Source organism: Monodon monoceros, unplaced genomic scaffold (assembly GCF_005190385.1).
Source record: "Monodon monoceros isolate NGI ecotype Baffin Bay Population unplaced genomic scaffold, NGI_Narwhal_1 Super_Scaffold_10, whole genome shotgun sequence".
Taxonomy (NCBI): Eukaryota; Metazoa; Chordata; class Mammalia; order Artiodactyla; family Monodontidae; genus Monodon; species Monodon monoceros.
The window spans coordinates 21,807,524-21,830,630 of record NW_021703766.1 but is presented as its reverse complement, the minus strand read 5'-3'; the positions used below and the strand labels follow the sequence as shown (position 1 = coordinate 21,830,630).

At 35.7% G+C, this 23,107-nt stretch overlaps 1 pseudogene; it reads right to left on the bottom strand.

Annotated features, from left to right (window-relative positions):
- The window catches only part of LOC114902931, a 65,885-nt pseudogene extending 45,662 nt beyond the window's left edge, over positions 1–20,223 (bottom strand).
- Between the last annotated feature and the right edge of the window lie 2,884 nt (positions 20,224–23,107).

The window sequence follows — 23,107 nt, the reverse complement described above, 5'->3', positions numbered from 1 at the left end:
TTTTCCATTTTTAAAACTGTGTCTTTTCAAATGTTATATAAGTGAAAGCATCTCTTTTGCGATTGGCTTTTTCATGCAGCATAATTCCTTACAGATGCATCTAAAGTGTGGTGTTTATCAACAGTTCATTGCTTTTTAGTGCTGAGTAGTATTCCATGGTATGTATATACCACAGTTTATTTAACCATTCATCTACTGAAGGGCATTAGCTCTGATTCCAGTATTGGCCATCACAAATAAAGCTGCTATGACCATTCATGCACAGGGTTTTTTGGTGTGTGTGTGAAGATAAACTTTCATTTTGGATGGATAAATACCAAGGAGTGGTGGAATGTATAGCAGCTGAATGTTTAGTTTCATAGGAAACCACCAAAATGTGTTCCAGAGTTGCTGAATCATTTTACATTCCCACCAGTGATGTATAAATGATTCAATTTCTTCACAACCACACCAGCATTTTGTGTTGTCATTATTTATTATTTTATACATAGATGTGTAGTATATGTCATTATGGTGTAAATTTGTATTGTTTTGATGGCTAAAGATGTTGAACATCTTTTCATGTCATTATTTGCCATCTGTCTATTCTTTTCAGTGAAATGTCTGTTCAAAAAAAAAGTATTTCTGTTAAGGTTTGAGAGTTTTAAAAAATATATTTTAGATACTACTCCTTTGCAAATATTTTCTCTCAGTCTGTAGGTTCTCTTTTCATCTTCTTTACATGGGTTTCACAAAGTAATTTTTTTTTTTAATTTTGAGGAAGTCCAATATATCAATTGTTTCTTTCAGGGATCATGCTTTTGGTATCAAGCCTAAGCACTCTTTGTCTAGATAAGATTCTAAAGATATTCTCCTATTTTTTTCCTAAATTTTTTACTGTTTTACATTTTACATTTAAGTGTGTAATTCATTTTGAATTGATTTTTGTATATGGTGAGAAGTTTAGGCCAGATAGATAGATAGATTGATTGATTTTGCCTCTATACATCCAAATGTTCCAGCACCATTTGTTGAAAAGACTATCCTTTCCCCATTAAATTGTTTTTTGCACTTTTGCCAAAAATCAGTCAAGCATGTTTGTGTGATTTTATTTCTGGGTTCCCTATTCTACTGGCCTGTATTTTTTCCTTCCACTACTTCTATACTGTCTTGATTACTACAGATGTATAGTAGGCGTTAATATAGGGTAGAATGATCCTTCTGTCTATGGGCAGCATGTTCTATACATGTCAGTTAGATCCTACTGGTTAATTGCATTGTTTAGAGATTTAATATTCTTACTGATGTTCTGTCTAGTATTTCTGTCAGTTCCTATTATAGAGATGACATATTGAAGTCTGCAACCATAATTGTTTATTTGCTTATTTCTGCTTTACGCTCTTTCCATTACTACTTCATGTATTTTGAGCGTCTATTGTTGATGAATACCCATTTAGAATTGCCATGTCTTCCTGGTGAATAATCCTTTTGTCATTATGCAATGCCCCTCTTTGCATGTAGTAATTTTCTTTGCTCTGAATTCTACTTTATTATGTATTATTATTATAATTCCCATTTGAAAAATACTATATGCATGTTAAACTTTTGTTCCATCCATTTACTTTTAACCTACATATATCATTTAATTTGAAGTTAGTTTCTTATAAGCAGGCAAAAATTGGGTCATATCTTGTTAACTGCTCTATCATTCTCTCTTTTGATTTCTGTATTTAGATTATTTACATTTAAGATAGTTACTGGTATGCTAGAATCATATCTGCCATTTTACTAATAGTTTTTGTTTCCTCCAGTTCTCATCCCTCTTTTTTCTTGCTTTTTCATGTGTTACTTGATTATTGTATAGGATTCCATCTTGATTTATTTGTAGTGTTCATGAGTGCATCTCTCTGTGTAATTTTCACAGTGGGTGCTCTGTGTGTTACAATATACATGTATAACATCACAGTCTATGAATATCAACATTTTACCTCTTCAAGTCAATATAAAAATCTCACTTTCACACAGGTCACTTTACCTTCCTCACTTTTAAATATCTTTGTCTTGAGTATTAGATGATGTAATAATTTCTGCTTCAATCATCAAATGTGATTTATAAAACTCATGAGGAAAAGAACAGTCTACATTATGTACCCATGTTTCTGTTCTTCCATTGGTTTTTCCTCCTACCTGATGTTCCATGATTCTTTCTTTTATTATTTCCTTTCTGTTTGAAAAATTTTCTCAGCCAATCTATAAAGGTAGGTCTGCTAGCAATAAATTCTTTTCATTTTCTCCTACTGAGAATTTATCTCTCATTCATTCTTGAGGGGTAGTTTTATCAGAAATAGAATTTGCGGTTAACAGTTCTTTTCTTTTGCCACTTGAAAAAATATTGTGCCACTTTCTTTTGGACTCCAAGGTTTCATATGAGAAATCCACAGACATTGAAATGGGGTTTCCTATGGATGATACTGTTTCTCTTTTCTGCCTTCAAGGTGTTTTCATCGTCTTCAGCTTTCAAAAGTTTACTTATTGTTGTTGGCATAGGTTTCTTTGTGCTTACTTATCTTACTGGGGTTTGCTTAGCTTCTTGGACCTATATGTTGGTTCCTTCAACACATTTTGGAAGTTATCAGCCATTATTTCTTCAAATATTATTTCAGCCCCACTCTTTCTCCTCTCTTTTTGATACTCTAGTAATATGAATATTGGATTTTTGGTTTTGTTTTGTTTTGCTTTGTTTTGCTTTGTTTTTGTTCCATAGGCTCCTGAGACTCAGTTCAATTTATTTTTCAGTATATTTTCTCTCTTTTGTTTCAAACTGGGTAAATTGTACTGATCTGCTTTCAAGTTTGCTGGTTCCTTTATATGTCATCTCCACTCTACTACTGAGCCCATTTGGTTAATTTTTTTGTTATTTCTTTTATTGTATTTTTCACTTCTGTAACTTTTATTTGATCTTTTTAATATAACATTTATTTCTTTGCTATAATTTTTTTTCTATTTTTTCATTTGTTTCAAGAAATTTGTAATTGCTTATTATAACACTTTTGTAAAAGAAGCTTTAAAATCCTTGTTGGATAATTCCAATATTGGATTCATTTTGGCATTAGCATTAATTTACTATCATTTCTCATATAAATGATTTTCTTGGTTCTTGGTATGAAGGGTGATTTTTTATAGTATTCTCAACATTGTGTCTGTTAAATTTAGCAACTCATTGCCCTATTTAACTCTTTTTTTCTTTAACTCTTTATTTTAGCAGGTAGTCAACATGTTTAGGTTTATCACACAAGTTTGGCCTGCATTTGTGGACTGTGGTTCCAATGGCACTTTAATTTCCAGAGCCTTGTTTGGTTGGGTGTTCTTTTGTTTTTGTTTTATTCTTAGTTTATTAGGTACCAGCAGGGCTCCTACCATAGATACAAATGGGATTTCCCCATCTTGGGCTGCTGGGTACCTTTTCATGGGGGAGGGATGTGGTAGGAAGCCCTTAGCAGTTTCCCCCTCCCTCAGCTGCCTGGTTGCCTCTGAAGGGACAGGGGCTCTCAGACCCTCTGAGTCAAAAAGCATTTCTAAAACAGGCAGCTTGCTACTGCTGGCTCCTTCTTGCTGATTCTGCCTATGCACTCCAGTACCTCTGAAGAGGAGTGTAGTTTTCTATTTCTAGCCACTCGCTGTGGTTGTGTCCATCCATTGCTTATGTCCCACCTCCAATGTCTCTGGATGATGTTGAGGGGCTGAACTGAGGGGAGAAACGACAGTCTCAGGACTGTGTGGACAAAGAGACTCCCAAGTGGAATTTCCTTTCCTGACTAGATCCCTTCAGCCTATTCTATCTTCCTGCCTCAGTATTTCTCAGTGGGAAAGTAGAGTCTTAGGCCCTGCAGTATAGGAGAGTGCTTTCTCTGGACACTTACTGTTGTCAGAGCTCCTTGTAGATCTGCCTTGCTGGTCATGTTTGTGTTGAGTTCTTCTGATATTGTCGTAAGTACTCTGCTAGATCCAGGAGAGGGAGGAACTTACCGGGGACACCTTCTATGGCTTCCCTGGGGGTCAGAAAATGTCAGAGCTTAGTAGGCTTCTTCTGTTGGGGTGGGGCAAAATTAAAATGCCTGTTCTTCCAGTCCTGGGGTCCCAAACCAGCTCAGCTCCTTCTTACCATATTTTCAGAGTTCTCCTTTTGTTGTTGCCTGTGTTATTTCCAGGGTTTATATTGTGTTTAGCAGAGGGCAGAAAGATACAGGTTTATGCCATCCTGTCTGAATGGGAAGTTCCAAAAATATCCATTTTTATTCTTAAAATAAAGATGGATATTACTTTTCCTTATTAACAGTGACAGAAACTCAGGTACAAAAACATATTCTATTTGTTCAAGGTCATGAAGTAATAAGCAAAAGGCAGTAGAGATAATAAGCTTGATCTATCTACTAAAGGGCAATTTTTTTCTTTTCCACGTCCTCTTTTTCTTTGTACATGTAAACTGAGTAATAAACAACAACAACAACAAAGAGCAAGTTCTAAGAAACTATTCTTCACCTAATATCATTTATCTGAGGGGGTAAAAAACTATGTAATTAAAAGTGTTCATTAAGTTGTGCCACTGCAAACAGAGGCAAAGGCAGTAAATGTAAAACAAAGGCTTTCCAAGAAATGCCAAGCAAAGGCAATGAGGACAACTGTAAAGTATACAGGATTAAAGAAAAGCAGCATTTTGAAGGTCAGGTATTGTCTTGGCAAAATGACTGGCTCAGTTCTGTTGCTAGTTCCTTGGCAGCCCCCTGTCCAAATGTGTTTTCAAGAAGACTAGCACCCCAAACAAGGGAGGCATATTTGGCCTGGGAGCTTGCCAGAGAGCAAGGACAGCTGAGTTGATTTTAGGCTATCATTTTGGAAAGAGTAAAAATGGCTGTTTCTTTGTCTTTCTCCGCTAGATATTTCAGATGCTGGCAGGAGGGCAGTCTGGAACTGACAACACCAGCTGTAATTACTGAGGAGACACTCTGTAAGAATATGCTTTGTTTTGTTTTGTTGTCTTCAAATACCAAAGGCAAATAATGAAGTGTTTACGAGAAGTGAAAGATCATCCCTCACTCCTTTTCATGTTGATGAATTCCAGCATAAGTAAAAGAGATAATCCAAGCTATGGAGTAAACATGAATGAGTTCCAAATACAAGCCCCAGATAAATGGAGGGGCAGAGGAAGGATGTGAGAGGACAGAGACAGGGAAATACCTGGGATGGCCCACTGGGGATGGGGAAGCCTGATTTCAGAACTTCCTCTTCTCCTGGTGTGTGAGAGATGAAATACAGAAGCAATTTTGTATCTCTTTAAATTTTTTTTTTCTTAATGAAATTTTTAGAAAATGACATGGAGATACTGACTTGCAGTGTTTTATCTTATTAGCTTCCAAGAATGGGATGGGTGCCTGCCAATATGACAGAAAGTGCTTAGTTATCCTTTCCTTCCTAAAACTAGGATTTGACACAAACTCTTTTCACGCAAGGCAAATATGTCTAATAGACAGTGTTTTTTGCTCCAAGGCAATTATCTGTCTGGTGAAAAACAAAACAAAACAAAACAAAAAAACATGGGATCTGTAGAGGGAAGGAGAGGACATCTAATATTTATTGAACGCTTACTGTGTACTAGACACTGTACCTACAACATTTCCCTGAACTGACACTATCTTGCAATGGGATCACCCAATTATCTAATGAGCAAATATCAACTCAAAGAGTTGTCTAAAGTCATAACTAGTAAGTGGTAGAGCTAACATCTGAATCAGGACTTTCATTCAATATTGTTATTCATATTGAATAAATTTTTATTCCTATTGAAAAAAATTATTATTCATTTAAAATATTGAATGGAAACTGTTTTCTATTTTATCGCAGAAATCACAGAGCTTTTAATATGCCAATATGAACTAAATATATCATAAAAAGGAAAAAAAAATTAAAAACTTTACCAACAAAAAGTGATCTGACTTTGGGACATTCCCCCCCAGAAGCACCTATGGTTCCTGGAATCAATGATGGAACAAATTTTGGGAAATGTTGGTCTAGGTGATTAGTATTATAGGAGACTCAATCACCAATTCCAGCTCACCCAACTATTTCCTTTCTGAAAATGTTCTCATGTTTTTAGGATGCTTTAGGGTTTTAAAAACACATTCACTTCCATCTGTTTATTTTCATTTCACAAAAATCAGCAGAGACTAGAATGCTTAGCCCCACTTTGGAGATAGGGTAGTCATCTCAAGAAAGTTGAAATCCAAGGTCACAGTGTTCTTTTCCAGGAAGTCTTTCCCAACTTATCACAGAAGACATTATTTTTTCAGTTTTATTCATCATATTATCCATGTTCTCACTCAACAACTCTGGTAGACTGGAGACAACAGAAAAAACTGGAGACCCAGAGACTTGTATTTGTCACGGCTCTGCCATTCCCTACCTCTTTGATTCTTAGAATTTATACATTGTAGTATGTGGAAGTAATAAATACCCTTTGAATAGTTTTGAGAATGTAATGAAACAAAACATGAAAAGTCTGAAGAAAGTACTGAAAAGATATTAGTACCTCTCCCCATTCTGCCTTTTTCTTCTCAGTGTTTACAGATGGCTCCCACATGGCCCATGGCTTTGCACACCTCTAAGATATTTAAGATCACATGGATGTTTATCCACTATAGTTTACTGACTATCACAATTGGCTCAGCACTAATTTGAGAAGAAGGTGGTGGCAGTGATAGTGTTTTTGACAATTATTATTATTAATTTTAAAAGAACACAAAAGCAGGGGACTTAAAGAGGAGAAATAAATGGATTGAAGGTTTCATAACTTGAGACAAAATATTTAATTAAGTCCAGCACTACATTCTTTGAATGCAACTATTCAGAAACTACAATTGATATATTTTTATCTTTCTCTCTGCTGGTTCCTTCCCCAATACTTTCTCCCCCACCCTCACCCCCCAGTCTTTCTCTCTCAATTCTAAGAGAAGTTTGAGTCTTACTATCACACGTGAGATCACTCATTAACTACATCAGGATTTTATTTGTACCTGAGGAGTTGTAAGTTCACCTCACAATCCCCCAACTTTTCCCCTATACATCTCAATAAAGAAACTGTAGACTACATACTTCCTAATTCAATTACAATCTAAATACCAGATAGAATATCTAATAATAACCTGTGTATTATTTAATAAAGTTTATCTATAATAATATCAGTAATAAAATATAGCAGCTATCAGTTATTAAACACCTACTATGTATATTACTGTGCAAGTGCTTTAATACAAATATCTGTAATTCTTTTTCTTTTTTAATTAATTTTTATTGGAATATGGTTGCTTTACAATGTTGTGTTAGCCTCCACTGCACAACAAAATGAATCAGCCATACACATACAGATATCCCCTCCCTTTTGGACTTCCCTCCCATTTAGGTTACCACAGTGTACTAGGTGAGGTTCCCTGTACTATACAGCATGTTCCCATCAGTTGTCCACTTCATACATAGTATCAATAACGTATGTGTCAATCCCAGCTTCCCAATTCCTCCCACCCCACCCCTTTCCCTCTTGGTATCCGTACATCTGTTCTCTACATCTGTGTCTCTACATCTGCTTTGCAACTAAGATCATCTATACCATTTTTCTAGATTACACATATATGTGTTATTATACAATATTTGCTTTCCTCTGTCTGACTTACTTCACTCTGTATGACACTCTATAGGTCCATCCACATCTCTATAAATGACCCAATTTCATTCCATTTTATGGCTGACAAATATCTGTAATTCTTAAGGAAAGCAGGAAAGGTAAATCCTATTGTCCCTTTTTATGCTTAAAGTAAGAAAGACTGAGAGAATAAGTGAACTATACTGAAAAGTCAAAGTTATGGGGGCCAAATTCGGATCTGTATGATACAATGCCTGTGCCTTTCGTTCCATCCCATCTGGTGACACCCTTGATCACTAGGAGTCAACCTGAATTATGCCAAATTGTATTTACATAATTGATAGGACATAGACCTTCCTCTGAGCAGTGTCTCTCATTACAGACTTAAGAAAAGGGTGGTAAAATAGTTGGTAAATTAAAATACTATTGGGAGTGTCCACAATTGTTTTAAAAACTGGTTAATCAACTGATCACTTAATGGACTGGGGTGTCAATCCCAGTGGATTGGGATCCCAATTGGAATCCAGCTACACTGTTTGCTGATAACAAGGCAAAGACTACAGTTAAGGCCTTTGTCTGCCTTTGTCTCAATGTCAAGACAAGGGTTATAGCTAATGGAGTCAAAGAAAGAACTTTAATAATTTTGGTTTGACCAAAATTGTGGATTTTATAATTAAATCAAGTTTAATTATAAATTAAATAGCTTATATAATCATAAATTAAAATTGATGCATTTTTATAAATTAAATTAAATTTTGATAAACTTGATAATGTCTAACGCTTTGTTACTCAGGGTTAGTCCACTGCAGTAAATGAGTCAAACAGGGAGTCTTTATTAGGACTATCTCCTTATAATTTCACAAGCCTTCTTTGAGGACTTGCTTTGTTGCTGGCATTGTGCTAGTCATGAGGCTACGCCTGCCCTATGGAGCTTATAGACACTACTGAGTGCTGTTGTGAACACAAACGAGACCAAGATTATAAAAAAATAGCATTATTTATACTTGGAGATACGCTCTATAAATGGGAGGCCAGTAGGACACTTGGCAATTTTTGAAATCTTTGTATGTCAGGGCTAAAAGAGATTGTGTCCATCATGAAGTTCGACCGATTGAATTTCACGAGAGCGTCTGCAGCCCGTAAAAGGTAGAGGCCTTAGTTGTGCAGACCCTGTGAGCCAATGGTCATGGCAGGGCCCCAAGATCCCCTTCCTGCGTGTCAGATCCTCTTCTGAAGTATTGCTGGGCTCAGAGGAGAGAATGGTCATATTGGGCTGAGTTGGTCACCAGGTCAGCTGATGTGTGAGCCACTGTGGACAGGGCAAGGGAAGGGCCCAGAGACTGGAGACCATGCCAGAGAATAAAGATGGGACTGTGTTTTTAGACTTTTGAGTTTGCTTCAGAACTCATCATCTTGATTTGCTTTTCCTGCCTTCTGTCTCTCCGCTTTGCACTGACCCTAAAATCAAACAAATCAAGAGAAAACTACTTTGCTTCGCTTCCCTTTTCTTTCCTTCTTTCTCTTTAGATGTCTTTTGCCTGCTTTATCCCTCTTTCACTCTTTATGCTTATTTGAAAACAATAACAACAAAGACAGATAGGTAGATAGATAGAGATAACCTATATAGATCTAGATCTAAATTTATCTATTCACCTATCTATATTTGTTATTGTTTTTAAACAAAATGCAAAACTGGAAGAGTAGCATTTAAAGAGAGAAGGTAGGGGTGTGAAGGTTTTAACTTTAACTTTGTTTACACTTATTTTTTTTAATGAGAGTTAACATTACATTTACAAAGAGAAAGGCTATTGATACTGGTACTCCTAGACTGTTAGTCCTCAGGCAACTCACTTAATCTTTATAAGCCTCAGTTTACACATCTTCCAAATAGAATACTTAGCGTTTGCCTGGCATGCAGTTGGCACTCACTAACCATCTATTGGGCATAGTTTCACACAGAGAGAACACATAATGAAAGATGTCCCTTTGCTGGACTAGGGATGCACCAAGATGTGACTTGGAGGATATGGGAATGCACCTTGAACCCCCAATATTAAAGCCATTGTCCATTTATAACATTTGAAATAAAAGTAATAATCATTCATCTTTTGTATGAGATCATCAAAGATATTATTGGAAGCACAAATATGTTTTTGGTTCCAGGAACATTTTAATGTACATCAGGCATTGACTTAATTATAGTCTCTAAGAGAGAAAAGGATCTTTATCTACACCAAAATTATCTCTTAAAAAAGGAAAGTAAAATACATCCAGTGAGGCCTGCTAACTTGCTCAAGGCCAGACATTACTCAGTGACAAAACCAAAAACAGACTGTATAACTGTACACTCTGTTGTACAGACTAGAAAGCATGACACCATTACCTCACAAGACAGAACTAGAACATAAATAACCACAGTGATAATTAATAGCTAATACTTATTGAACACTAACAATATACTAGATGCTATCTTAAGTGATTTATGTGTAAAAGCTCATTCAATATTTATAAAACCTCATAAAATAGATACTGTTTTGTCCCTATATTACTACAGATCAAATAATCTACAGATTCCTCCACATTAAATTTATCTAATTGCTTCCAGGTTGTAAATTGAATCCATGTTGACAATTTTTAGCTAGTTATCTAAAAAATAATATTGGTTTCATTTGGTAATAAGAAAATTAGTAATTATGGTTTTAACCTTTTTAAAAAGTTCTAATTATTTTTTGGCCAACTAACTCTATTTATAAACACATCTTCTATTAGCAGATTTCTAATTTATTTATTTCTAATTACAATGATAATATGCAACATTTGCTGTTAAGCTCTGTGGGTCTGAGCCAAATGGATTTTAAGTATAGACAGACAAAGGAGAAGAGTTGGAGCATTCGCCATTTTTATTATTGAACTCTGAAAACAATTTCAGAATGCTGAACAGCATTCCGTTGGAAAATTAATTTTGAATGGGAATGGCATTCTGCCTTTGGTTACATGGTTGATTATTTTTAAAGTATATGGCATAACTGCCATTCACAATAATTACCTGTCAAAGATTTCTGCCTTATTCTATATTCCATTTTTGCCATCAAGATGTACCTATTACTATTTTTAACATAATATGCCTATATGTATATATGTATATGAGACATGCAATCAGGAAATACTGTATTGACTAAAGAGCTCTCTAAGTGGACAAATTTATCTGTGTTAATATCAAATCATGTCACATTTTATTTACAGATAATAGGACATGGATGGATGCTTATTTCAGTAAAAAGTAGATTATATTTCAATGTGGTTATTGGTAGTGAAGATGTTAATAGGTAGCGTAACATGGGGGATTTTACATGACTTGGAAAATGTATGTGACATGAGGAAAAGTTAATTTCAGCCTTGCCTCATTAATCGGATCTGCCGCCAGCTAAAAACTGTCACCTAAGTATATTGTTCCTTCTGCTGTGTGGTACTGATGAAGATACTGACTTATAAAACAGAAGTAATTGGGCTTGGTGCTAGGAGGAGGGGGAAGGAGAAAGTACAAGAACAAATGTGTTTATAGCTGACCTTTCGGAAGAATTGCCCAAGACACCTTGAGGTGGCACCTGTCATTGCTAATGGAGACTGTGGATTCAAGACTGTTCAAACAGTCCTGCATGTGAACTTCTGGGAACTGAAATTAACTGCAGTAGTTCGTTCATGAAGGCATTCATATCAAAGCCGGCAAAACAGAGGGAATGTCAGGCAAGTCCTGGGTCTATGTGAAGTAAATAATGGGGAGTGGAAATACAGTATGGGGTATGTAGATGTATTATTACTTCAAAGGCTTTAAAGGTACAAACATTACAAAAGGCATATAACTCAAGAGCAGAAAATGTGCTATGGTGCTACTGATGGAACAGTTTACATGGAGCACTTTCATATACATGATTTTAATTGTTTCTTCCTCAAAATGGGGAGGTAAATATGATGACTTGCAATTTATAAACAGGGTACTGATTTCATAGACTGTAAGCTACACTCCTTACATCACATAGCTGGTATTTGCATAAAAATGAATTCAAGGATTTGAACTCCAAAAACCCTACTTTTTTCAAAGGACAGGTTTCAAACAACTTTACTGAGGTATAATTTTCATGCAATAAAATTCATACATTCCAAGTGCATAGTCCAATGAGTTTGGCAAATACAAGCATAATGTAACAACACCATAATCAATATTTACAACATTTCCAGTTACTCAAAAAGTTTTCTCAGTCTCTTTGCAGGCAGTCCCCCCACCCCCTGAAGTCTTGGCTCTCAGTAATTGTGATCTGTTTTCTGCCCCTGAATGTATGCATTTTAGACTGTCATATGAATGGAACTATAGAGAAGTAGTCTTTTATAGCTTCTTTTGCTCAGAACAATGTTTAAAGAGATTTGTCCATGTTGTTGCATGTATCAGTGTTTGGTTTATTTTTATTGCTGAGAAGCCATTGTCTGTATGCATTTGTCCATGAACCAGCTTATGGACATTTGGGTTGTTTCTAGTTTGGGGCTATTATAACTAATGCTATTATGAACAATCATGTGTATGTGCTTGTGTGGACATGTATTTTCATTTTTCTTGGGCAAATACCTAGAAATGATGGAACATATGGTAAGTATGTAGAACTCAAGTCCTTGACTTTCTATCATTCTTTTTATCTACTATAATCTTTAAATTTTTTAAGATATAAATTTCCCAATAAACACTGCTTAAGCTCTATCTCCTACATTTTCATAACATATATATTTATTTTCATTTGATTTGACTTCTTGTCTAATGTCCCAAGTGAAATCTCTATTTGTTTAATTTCCAAATATTTGGGATTTTTTTCCTGGTATCACTTTTTTATTGAGCTACTGCTATTAACATTCATATACAAGTTTATGTGTAGATATGTGTTTTAATTTCTCTTGGAATGGAATTGCAGGGACATACGATAATTCTGTGTGTAACTTTTTAAAGAAACTTCCACACTATTTCCCGAAGCTGCTGTATCATTTTACATTCCCACAAACAGTGTATGAATGTTCTGATTTCTTCACATCCTTGAAACATGTGAGTATCCATCTTTTTTATTATAACCATTGTAGTTGTACCTCATCGTGGTTTTGATTTACATTTCCTGATGACTAATGATGTTGAGTATATTTTCATATGCTTATTGGCCACTTGTATATCTTATTTGGGTATATATCTATTCAGGTAACATATTTTTAATATTATTTTATTAAAGTATTAGAGACTTCACCAATTTTCTCCTCTAGTGTTTTCATCTATTTTAAAATTTATTGATATTTGAGATGCATAAAACATGAAATTTCAAACACAAAGCTTCTGCTGTATGTAATACTGCTAGAGGTTTTTACTCTACAAATTCAGGGTAATAAAAAATTGAACCACATGTAATTTATATCAAATTTTCTATCAACCAATCAATCACTCAATCTATCAGTTACTCTCTATCGATCTATCATTCAATATATTTACTTTATATGAGAATAATTAGTATATTTCTCGTAAAAGAGAATTTCCATTTAAGCAGGTATTGACCAGAACTTACTATTTTGTATTATAATGTTTTGAATAATTTAATATTTCACAGACCAGGTTCAGAAGCCACACATTTCAAACCTTCTTTCTCCCCCAGTGTCCACATACTTTGCATTCTGGGATTCATAACATACATTCAAATTAGTATATGACATCTATCCTTGCACATTTGCACTGTGATGTCAGGTGAGTCAGCGAAGTTTGGTTTAGTAGTATTCCTGGAAACTCATCCTATAATGGAAGGCCAGAACTAACTAACTGATATTCAGACATGAAGGTAAATCATATAACTATATTTTATTTAAATACAAATTAAGTACATTCTCAATTCAATTTCCCCTTAGCTGGATGACAACACAGCCCACAGCTACTCTAATGCCACCTGACATGAGATAAAGTGTGGTTAAGGGCAAGTCAGAATAGAAAGAAAAGTGGTTTTAATCAGTTGTGGCCAAAATATTTTCATTTTTGAAAATTTTGCTAAATTCTACGACCATGTGATAATCTTGCACAAAGATACTGACACAGATATCATATCATATTATATACATAGCCTATGAATCCTAGCACTGGAAGTATGTGGGCAGTGAGGGAGCAATCCAGTCTCTATGGAGACTTATTAAAGACTAGAATTTTTTATTTTTACTTTTGACTCCGAGCAATGAAAACAGTTTCTAAAATATTATGCAGGCCCAGATAAACAATTAGTTTGGTTAATTTTATATTTTAATTAAAAGAGCTCAAAGATAAGGGCCTATTGCTAGCAGAGAGCCAGAGAGAAACAATATACTTCTCACTGAATAGTTTTCTATTATCATTATCAGAAATAAAGTACAAAAATTATATTCCATTTAACATTTAGTATACGCCAACCAAATTATTAGGTGACTCTACATGCATAGTCATATTTGATCTCACAACTTTGTGAATGTTAACATTGTTGTTATTGCTATTTTAATCATCATTATTTTAGTATTTCAACTATGTGCTGAAGAAAATGACAGGCAAAGAGGTGAAAGAATTTGCCCGATGTCACCTAGTTAGCATGCCATGGAACAAGAATTATGAACATTTCTCACTTACAAACACATAGTCAGAAGGGGGTAAAGTAAAAACTATTTTTTTCATTTTTAATGTAAAAGATACCAACAATGGATAAGTGGATAAGGAAGATGTGGTATGTATATACAATAGAAGACTACTCATCCTTAAAAAAGAATGAAATCTTGCCATTTGTGACAACATGGATGGACTCTGAGGGTATTACGCTAAGTAAAATAAGTCAGACAGAGAAAGACAAATACCATAAGATTTAACTTATATGTGAAATCTAAAAAGCAAAACAAAACAAAAAAAACCAACTCATAGATACAGAAAACAGATTACTGGTTGCCAGAGGGAAGGGAGGTTGGGGGTGGACAAAATGAGTGAAGGGGATCAAGAAGTAAAAACTTGCGGTTATAAAATAGGTCAGTCATGGTGATGCACTGTAAAACACGGTGATAATAATCAATACTATTGTAATGTAAATTTGAAAGTTGCTAAGAATTAATTCTTAAAATTTCTCATCACAAAAATAACCTTGTAACTCTATATTATAATGGGTAACTACACTTATTGTGGTGACCATTTCATAATGGATATACCTGAAACTAATATAATGTATGTCAATTATACTTCAATAAAAAAGTACCAAAAATTAATTAAAATACCTGCATTTTAACAAATAATTATAGTAAGAAATTCCAAGTAACTATCATTTAAGTTAAGAAATCAGTTATTGTTACCACAACAGGAACCCCTTATATACTCTTAACTGATAGGAGCCTCATCACTTTCCTGAAAAAGTAAACCCTGTAATGACTTTCGTGATAACCATTTAATTTTTTTCTTTAACCAGTAAACAACATAATTTGGATCTATATTATCTATAAACAATATAATATATATTGATCTAAACAATACAGTATATCTTTTCCTATTTTGAATTTAAGGTAAGTGGAATCTTAATACATTTATTTTATATACTTTCTTTCCTCTTGCCAATCTAAAGTAAATGAGATTATTCTTTTGTTAGGGGTAGCTAGATTTAGTCACTTCCAGTGTTATATGAACATAGAAAATTTTATATGAATATACAAAAATTTATCCATACATTCTACAGCTGATGAACCTTTGTCCTGGATTTTGGCTTTTACAGTAAAGTATTCCTGTACATGTATCCTGTTGTACACGTGCAAAGGTTTCTCCAAGGGACATGCTTAGGAGTGACAGGTCACCTATGACTCATCATCGTAACTTCTTCAGTATTACTAGATCATGCCAAATTCTTCCAACGTGGTTGTGAGTGATGGCAACTGTTCTTCCTTCCTCCTTCTCTGCCTTCTTCCCTTCTTTCTTCCTCCCTTTATTCTTTCTCCACAGAATACAATTTCCCATTACCATGTTTTATAACTGCACCACCTATTATTTGAGGAGCTCTTCTTCTTCACAGGGTCCTCTTAGTATTCTCCACCCAACAACTGGATAGAGTACAGAACACAGCATAGGTCAGTTAAATTATTTTTTTCTCCAGTGAGATAGAGCTGTTGTCTTTTGGATTGCAAGCCCAAAGCTTATAGACGTACGGATGTGGCAGACCTCCTCTCAACCACATGGAGGGGTCCTTTATGCAGTAGAAGAAAATGATCTCAACAGAAGCATAAACAAAGGGAGAAAAAGAAATGGATGGAGATGGGTCAGAATCCTCAGCTCTAGTCCTTGATATCCTATTATGTCCAGGTTTTACTTTGTATACAGAAAGTTGAAAGCAGTCTTTAAATAACATTTTTAGCTTACAGAACACCAAGGAGGCTTGGTGACACTGTGGTATAAAATGTGGAACTACACTACATAATGCAAGAAACTCTGAGGCGAGATGATAGGAAAAAAAGTATATTCAGGGTGGAAATGTGAGCTCTTCTAGAAATTTCCAATATACATTGTTATGCTAATGTGAGTTACCCCTCTGACACTTGAAACAGATGGAAAACCCTGACTAGTACATACAGTGTCAAATCTATTGTATAAGTGCAACAAGATTGATATAATGTGCATTTCTTGAACATCTGCCACATGTTTCCATGAGACCAAAAGCATTCTCTGTGAGATTAAAACTGGGCAGGACAGGACAATCCCCTTTTGAGAGGAATACCTCTCTTGGAAGTCCCTTGAGTGATATTCAAGAGAGAACTGCAGGCCATTTCACACTTACTCATGCTTTACAAATTACCCAAGGAAGACTAAATGTAGAACCCATGTTCTCTATTACAACTAGAGGAGACTCACATTATGCATGGAAGCAACATAATTTAGAACACTGGGAAACACTCTAGGTATCAAACAGGAGGGGTGATATTGACAATCTGGACCATTTCAAAATAACAGTGATCAGAACAGTGAATGTGCACACACAGACATCATATGAGAAACAGTTGGTAGAACTGAGGATTGGTACCCTAGAAAAAACCTAGGAAGCAGGTGATTTTCTAATATCTAAAAACTACAGAAGGGACAGTGTATAACTTAATTGGGCGCACTAGAACTAGTGCATAGAAGAAACAAGAGGTAGGTCCCTATCATTGCTTATACCTGGACTACTGCAAGGTTCCCATGACCTTATCCTTAACATAGCCTTTGATGTGATTTTTAAACATACATTGAACATACACCTAGCTCTTAAGGTGACTCTTTAAACGTACAACAAATAGGATCATATATGTATAGTGGTAGCCTCCTGCAGCCTCCCTGGAGCAAGACTACCTGGCTCTGCTAAATTGTGTGACCTTGAATACATTTTTTTAGATCTCTTTCTGCCTCAGTTTCTTCAGATGATTTTTACAAGAACTGATTTACTACAAATAAGGTTCTTATGAAAATGCCTGACATTTATTAAATATTCAATAAATGTTATTTCTTCTTCCTCAACCTTCCCCTCCTCTTCTTCTTACTATTATTACCATTATTTCACTCTACTGTTTTAAACTTTTGAGATTACTCTAATCATCTATAAGTTGGGTACCAAAGCCCTTACATACTATCCTTGATATATGACTTCTGACTCTCTCTCTAGTCAAATATTTCTCTGCCACCTGTCCCATTTTATACTTAATTTATACACCACTTGCAGTTACTCTGAAATCCTTTGTTATCTCATGCAAGCGTATCTTTGCACATGCTGGGTTGTTCCACCTTTATGGTTCACCATTCTGCTGCACACAGATTAGCCATTATTATTATTATTTTTATTAAATCTCCAATGGAAAAACGAACCCCACCATCAAATGTGTTAAATTAATACCTGATATAAAATTCTACTATTGTATATATTACAGTGTACAGTATTTGTTGGCTTTTACGTCCTTTCCAAGAGGATTGCAAGCCCTTAAAAGAAAAGGATGATGTCTCTGTTATGTAGCACAATGTCTGACCCATTGATGCACTTACCAAATTCAGTGCTTGTTGAACTGAGAAAAGCTCCATATTGAAGAAAAAAAAAAATCTCACAAATAGAAGTTTACATCATTAGAATAGATTCCTCACAAAGAATCCCTGACACCTTATCATCCTTCTATCTGAACTCAAATGTCACTTCCATTTGTCCATCTCTGACCACCCATTCAATAATTTATCCCTCCATGTATTATTTTCTATTTCAGACATAGTTTTCTTTCACAATACTTAGATCTCTTTGAAACTATTCACTAATATATGTGTTTACTTGGCTGGAGATTGCTTTTATATGTTTGTTTTGTTTTTGTCTTTCTACATCATTGTAAGCTACATACAAAGCAGGAAACATTCTTAATTATATCCCTCATTCCTCAGTCAGGTCTGACTATTAATAGACATTCACTGATCAGTGTGGAATGTAAAACTGAATATTAGTATACATAGTCAAGAACAAACTGAACTATTTGTCAAGAATATTTACTGAAATATAAATATAGAAATTAATTCATCAAAAGAGTGAGAATTTGGGCTATATGTTCCCTAAGTCTGAAATTTTTCTTCACGCATCCTAGCATCACCCCCACTGAATCCCAGCACCACAGAGTATGAGAAAGATCACACTGAAATTTGTATTACTCCAACTCCGCCAACCCTACTGTGGCCCCCAATACGTTTCCCTTTTGCCAATTACAGGACTCATCAGTTCTCTTTGTCATTTAGTTATTGAGCTTTTCTTGGCCAAGCGTGCCACACAGGGCCAGCCTAGGCATTAAGCTGGCTGCCTGGCCTTCATTACTTACATCTAATCCATTCCCCAGAAAACACCCCCAGGCCATAAAATGCATCTGTGTGTTGTTTTTATTAGGTCATCTGATTGAGCAGATGCTGATGGCTCTAGAAAAGGAGTGTGTCCTCCTGCCAACCTTAATTTGTTCTGTTTAAGTTACAGGCAGGGCTCATCAATAGTGCTATTTCTGTATTTTAACATGCCATTTCAGACCAGATAGTTATTCCTATATTACAGAATCTAAAAAGTGCAGGGCAATTTCTGAGAGTCACCTAATAACTCTTCTTTAACACGTCACTGGTTCAAAGGTTTCACAGGCATAAACCTCATGTCTTCAGCCCCGTGTCATACACTCCTATCCTCCCCAGACCTTTTCCAAGTGGGGACTGCTGCACATGTTATCACTGGGTCACCAAGGGGCTTTCATCCTCAAACAACTGTCCAACTGCAAAACAAGCTGGCTTAGGATTTCTGATAACAAGAGATCTCTCTAACCACAGAATCTCATAGTTCCTGGACTAAAGGGGAAAGAAGACTTTTTTTTTTTTTTGCATTGTGACACCCGTATAAGGCTTAAATTCTTTCTAATATTTTCCAAATATGGTGTCCCGTCTCTTCCTGAATGACTCCATTGATTTCCCTCTTTTAAGCCTGTTTATTCTTTTTTTTTTTTTTTTTCAGGACAGAGCTATAAAGAGGAAGGCACTCAATTGTCAGCGTTTTATTTTTGTATACTGAGACAAAATCTGCCATCCTTTAACTTCCACTTTACTGTTACGTTTGGCATCTAAGAATATCCTTAGCATTGTCCTTCAAATGATGATAAACAGTTACCCTCACCCCAAATCACTTATTTTCCTACTTATTTCCTCTTTACTCACTGCTCAGAGATGGTGATCAGACTATTCATAGCTCCATATTGACATGAAGAATACTATTTTTCCTCTCAGCGAAGTAGTAGCTATGACTAAGGACACAGGGTAAGTTAACATAATGATGATTAATTTGAAGAAACTGTGGAATTCCTTCTTGTACTGACAGAAAGTCAGAAGACAAGAATGCCTCCCCCATCCTCAGCTGTGCCAGCCTCCTCTAAAACCCACACCGATGCCGCAAGGCTTGGGGCTTATTTTTCACTCCATTTCCCTTTTCCAGAGTTTATTGGAAAGAGGCAGAGTAATAGGCAAGAGGTGGCTGACGTTCAAAAGGATGCCAAGGGAGCAGCAGGGAGAGAAGATAAGGAGCCAACCCAAAAGCACCTCCTATTTTATCCTAGCAGAGAGGGTCAGTGGTCTGAAAGCCTCTAAACAGCTGGCTTTTTCTAGAGGATGAAATATTCCTCAGGATTTAGGCCTTCACAGAGCTGCATCAGTTATTTCAAGCCTTGTACTGAATTAGCTCTTTGTTAATTGGTATCCTAGTGGCTTGAAAAAGTCATATAAATCCAGTGAAATCTGTTTGCAGTCAGCACGCCAAAAAAAAAAAAAAAAAAAAAAAAAATTCAATGTGGTATGGCTCAAAGCCCCAGAGGATCAATAGGAGTCATCTGGGCAGAGTTTTCATTGTATTTATATTACACAACTTGCTTCGTTCAAGCTGTTGCCTGGTTTCCTTGATCTGACATGTGCGATGGAGGACAAAGCCAAGGTCAAAAACCAAGAGGTAAGCTGCAGGTCCTGAGGCATTTTGCATCTCCATGACTCGTCTGCAAACCTCAGGAAGACTCTCAGATGGTTCTGAGTCACTGACTCGAGTCCAATACTATTTAGCAAGAGAAAATGCTATTTTTATAAAGGTTGTGTGGCAGCACATCTAGGCGGAAACACACTCCCTTTATATGACATGGTCTTTCTTTCATTATTTTAGACTGCAATATGACTTTCCACAATCAGGTCAGATCAATTCATATTGGTTCTCAATTTCCTATCCAAACTCTTGTAGGATGTGATAGACAATGACTATGGGAAGGAGAAAAATGAGAAGTGAAAGCAGCAACTCTAGTGAAAAAGACTCAATGTATTAAATCTTACACATGAAAATGGATAGTAATAAGAGTCAAATGGGCAAAATGGGGCAGAAGAGCTAAGTCTTGATATTTAAGTTCATGACAGACATCAGCCTCAAACTGGCGAGTCTTTAATGATATTTAAGTCTTCAGGTTAATAATGATCATTTTCTCCTTCTGGTACAGTCTTTTTGCTGTGTTGCAAAATATAACTAAACATCTGTTTAAACAAACAAAAAAGATTAAGGGTAACGTTTAAGTAAGGAGAGGATTTGTTCTTATTTTACTTCAAAACCTTACTGTTTTACATTTGTCTCCTGCTCTAGGACCTGCAATGACTTCCATTTACTATGGCTGTGACATCCAATAGAGCAGTCACAAGTCATGTGTGGCTGATAAGCACTAGAAATGTAGTTGGTAAGACCAAGGAACTGAATTTAGCATCTGATTCTAGTTGACATGTAGGTGTAAAATGCACACTGAATGTCAAAGACTTAATATGAAAAAGAATATATCACACTGACCATGTTTCACAGAGATCACAATTTGAAATGACAATCTATGGGATATACTGAGTTAAGGAAAATAAATTATTAAAATTAATTTTACCTTTTTTTTTTTGCTTTCTAAATGTGGCTATGAGAACATTTAAAATTAGATATGTGGTTTGCATTAAATTTCTGTTGTACAGTGCATCAAGTTTGACCTGCATCTGACTTTCTGAAGCCCTCTAAGACTAGGTACACACTTAAAATACCATTCATTCATTCAGAAAACACTTCAATGAGCATCTATTCCATTCCAGACCATGGGACAACTTCTGGAATTCAGAAAAGAGGTGTAGGTTGGAGATACAGATTTTGGAGCTATTGGCTTATATAATTAAAATCATGGTGGCAATTCACACTGCCCAAAGAAAGTGAATAGCAAATAAGGAAGAGAAATGAAAATTCAAAACTCTAGAACATAATATGAAATTAATAGAACAAAAAGTAAGAGGAGTCTCTGAAAGAACATGAGAAGGGATGGCAAGATTTTTAGGACGAGAACTAAACCAAATCTGGAAATTAGGATCTTGAACTAATTATAGAAAAGAATCAGTTTACAGAGGGTAGGATGCTCTGTGCTCTCAACCAATATTTAGCTTGAAATCCATGGTGATGATGTAATTGAGGAAAAAAATGGTATAATTTGGAGTAATCCAATTCAATAAGCTTTGTAAAGCATATTTTTTGGTTGTATTTACCAACTTCTGAGATGTACAGCGACTAACAAACATAATCTCTAAGATTTTTTTCTAGTGTAGCCAAGAAGATAGATTAGCACTGAAACAACTATAGCTAGTGAGAGAATAGGACAGCTCCTGGGATAAGAGTACAATCAGACAAAGGAGGGACAATCCCACTGGGAACTCAGAAGAAGTGCTTTCAGGTACAAATGACAATGACTTCAACAGACTGAGGTGAAAGCACACAACTGTTCCGATCCGTGGGTTGCATGGATGCATACAGATTTGAGGTGTAGGTTGATGACAAATCCAGCAAGGCCTTAAGTGTCCTGAAATGGATTGTGGACATCACTTGGACAGAGTATGAGAAATAACCTAATAGGCGAGAAAAGTAAAACCTAAAAACTATTAAAATAACATTTAGCTAATAAGGCTTCCTCCTGGCCACTCCAAGCACTGCTGCAAACATTCAAGATTCACAGTCAATTGTCAGTGGGGAAATAAGAATAAAAACAAGAGTGAACACTGGGGTGGATGTGCAGATCTGCTTAACTAAATAGATGTTGTTGGCTGAAGGAAAATAAAAGCTTGATAGTAGAGAGATATTTTTACTAGGAACAAAGACTGTTATTTGAGGAAATCATTTGGAAATTTTGAATATTAACCCCCTCCCAGAAGCCTGGTCTCAACACCAGGAAGACTGATTTACCAACCTGTACAGCAGACCTTTGAGGAAACAACTAGCCATTGCAGAGCCCTTAATGTTAATGTAGAGGCTGTGATTATTAGCAAGTGTTAAAAGCACTGGCTGGCAGCTTGGATGAACAAGAATTAAAGTCACCACAAATAACCAGGGGGAGCTGATGCTTGTTAGTATTCTGGGAGATGTTAGATGCACAGAAAATGGAAGTCTCAACAGTGACTTTTTCAGGCAGCCTAGCAGTAACCTCAGTTCAAAAATGGGGCAGTAGGAGAGGGTCACTGATATTAACTGATCTCCTCCTGTGAGCCTGACATTTTCAAGAGGGTTAACTCATTTAATCCTATGAACTGGATTTAGTAAAGAATTCTACAGATCAGAAAACTGACTGTCAGGGCTGTAGACACAGGAAGAATTTGAACCTAATCCTGAAACAGTTCCCAAGTCGCTGCATTAGGAGTACATCAGTGCCAATTCATTTTATTTTCTCTTTCTATGAAGAGCTAGAGGAAAAGATGGACATACACATTTACAATGTATTAAGCACCAACTATATGCAAGGTATCAGTGCTAACTTCCCTAATATACATAATCCACACAATAACTTTACTGTAAAATGTTGGTTATTTGCCCCTCCCCATCCTTCTAT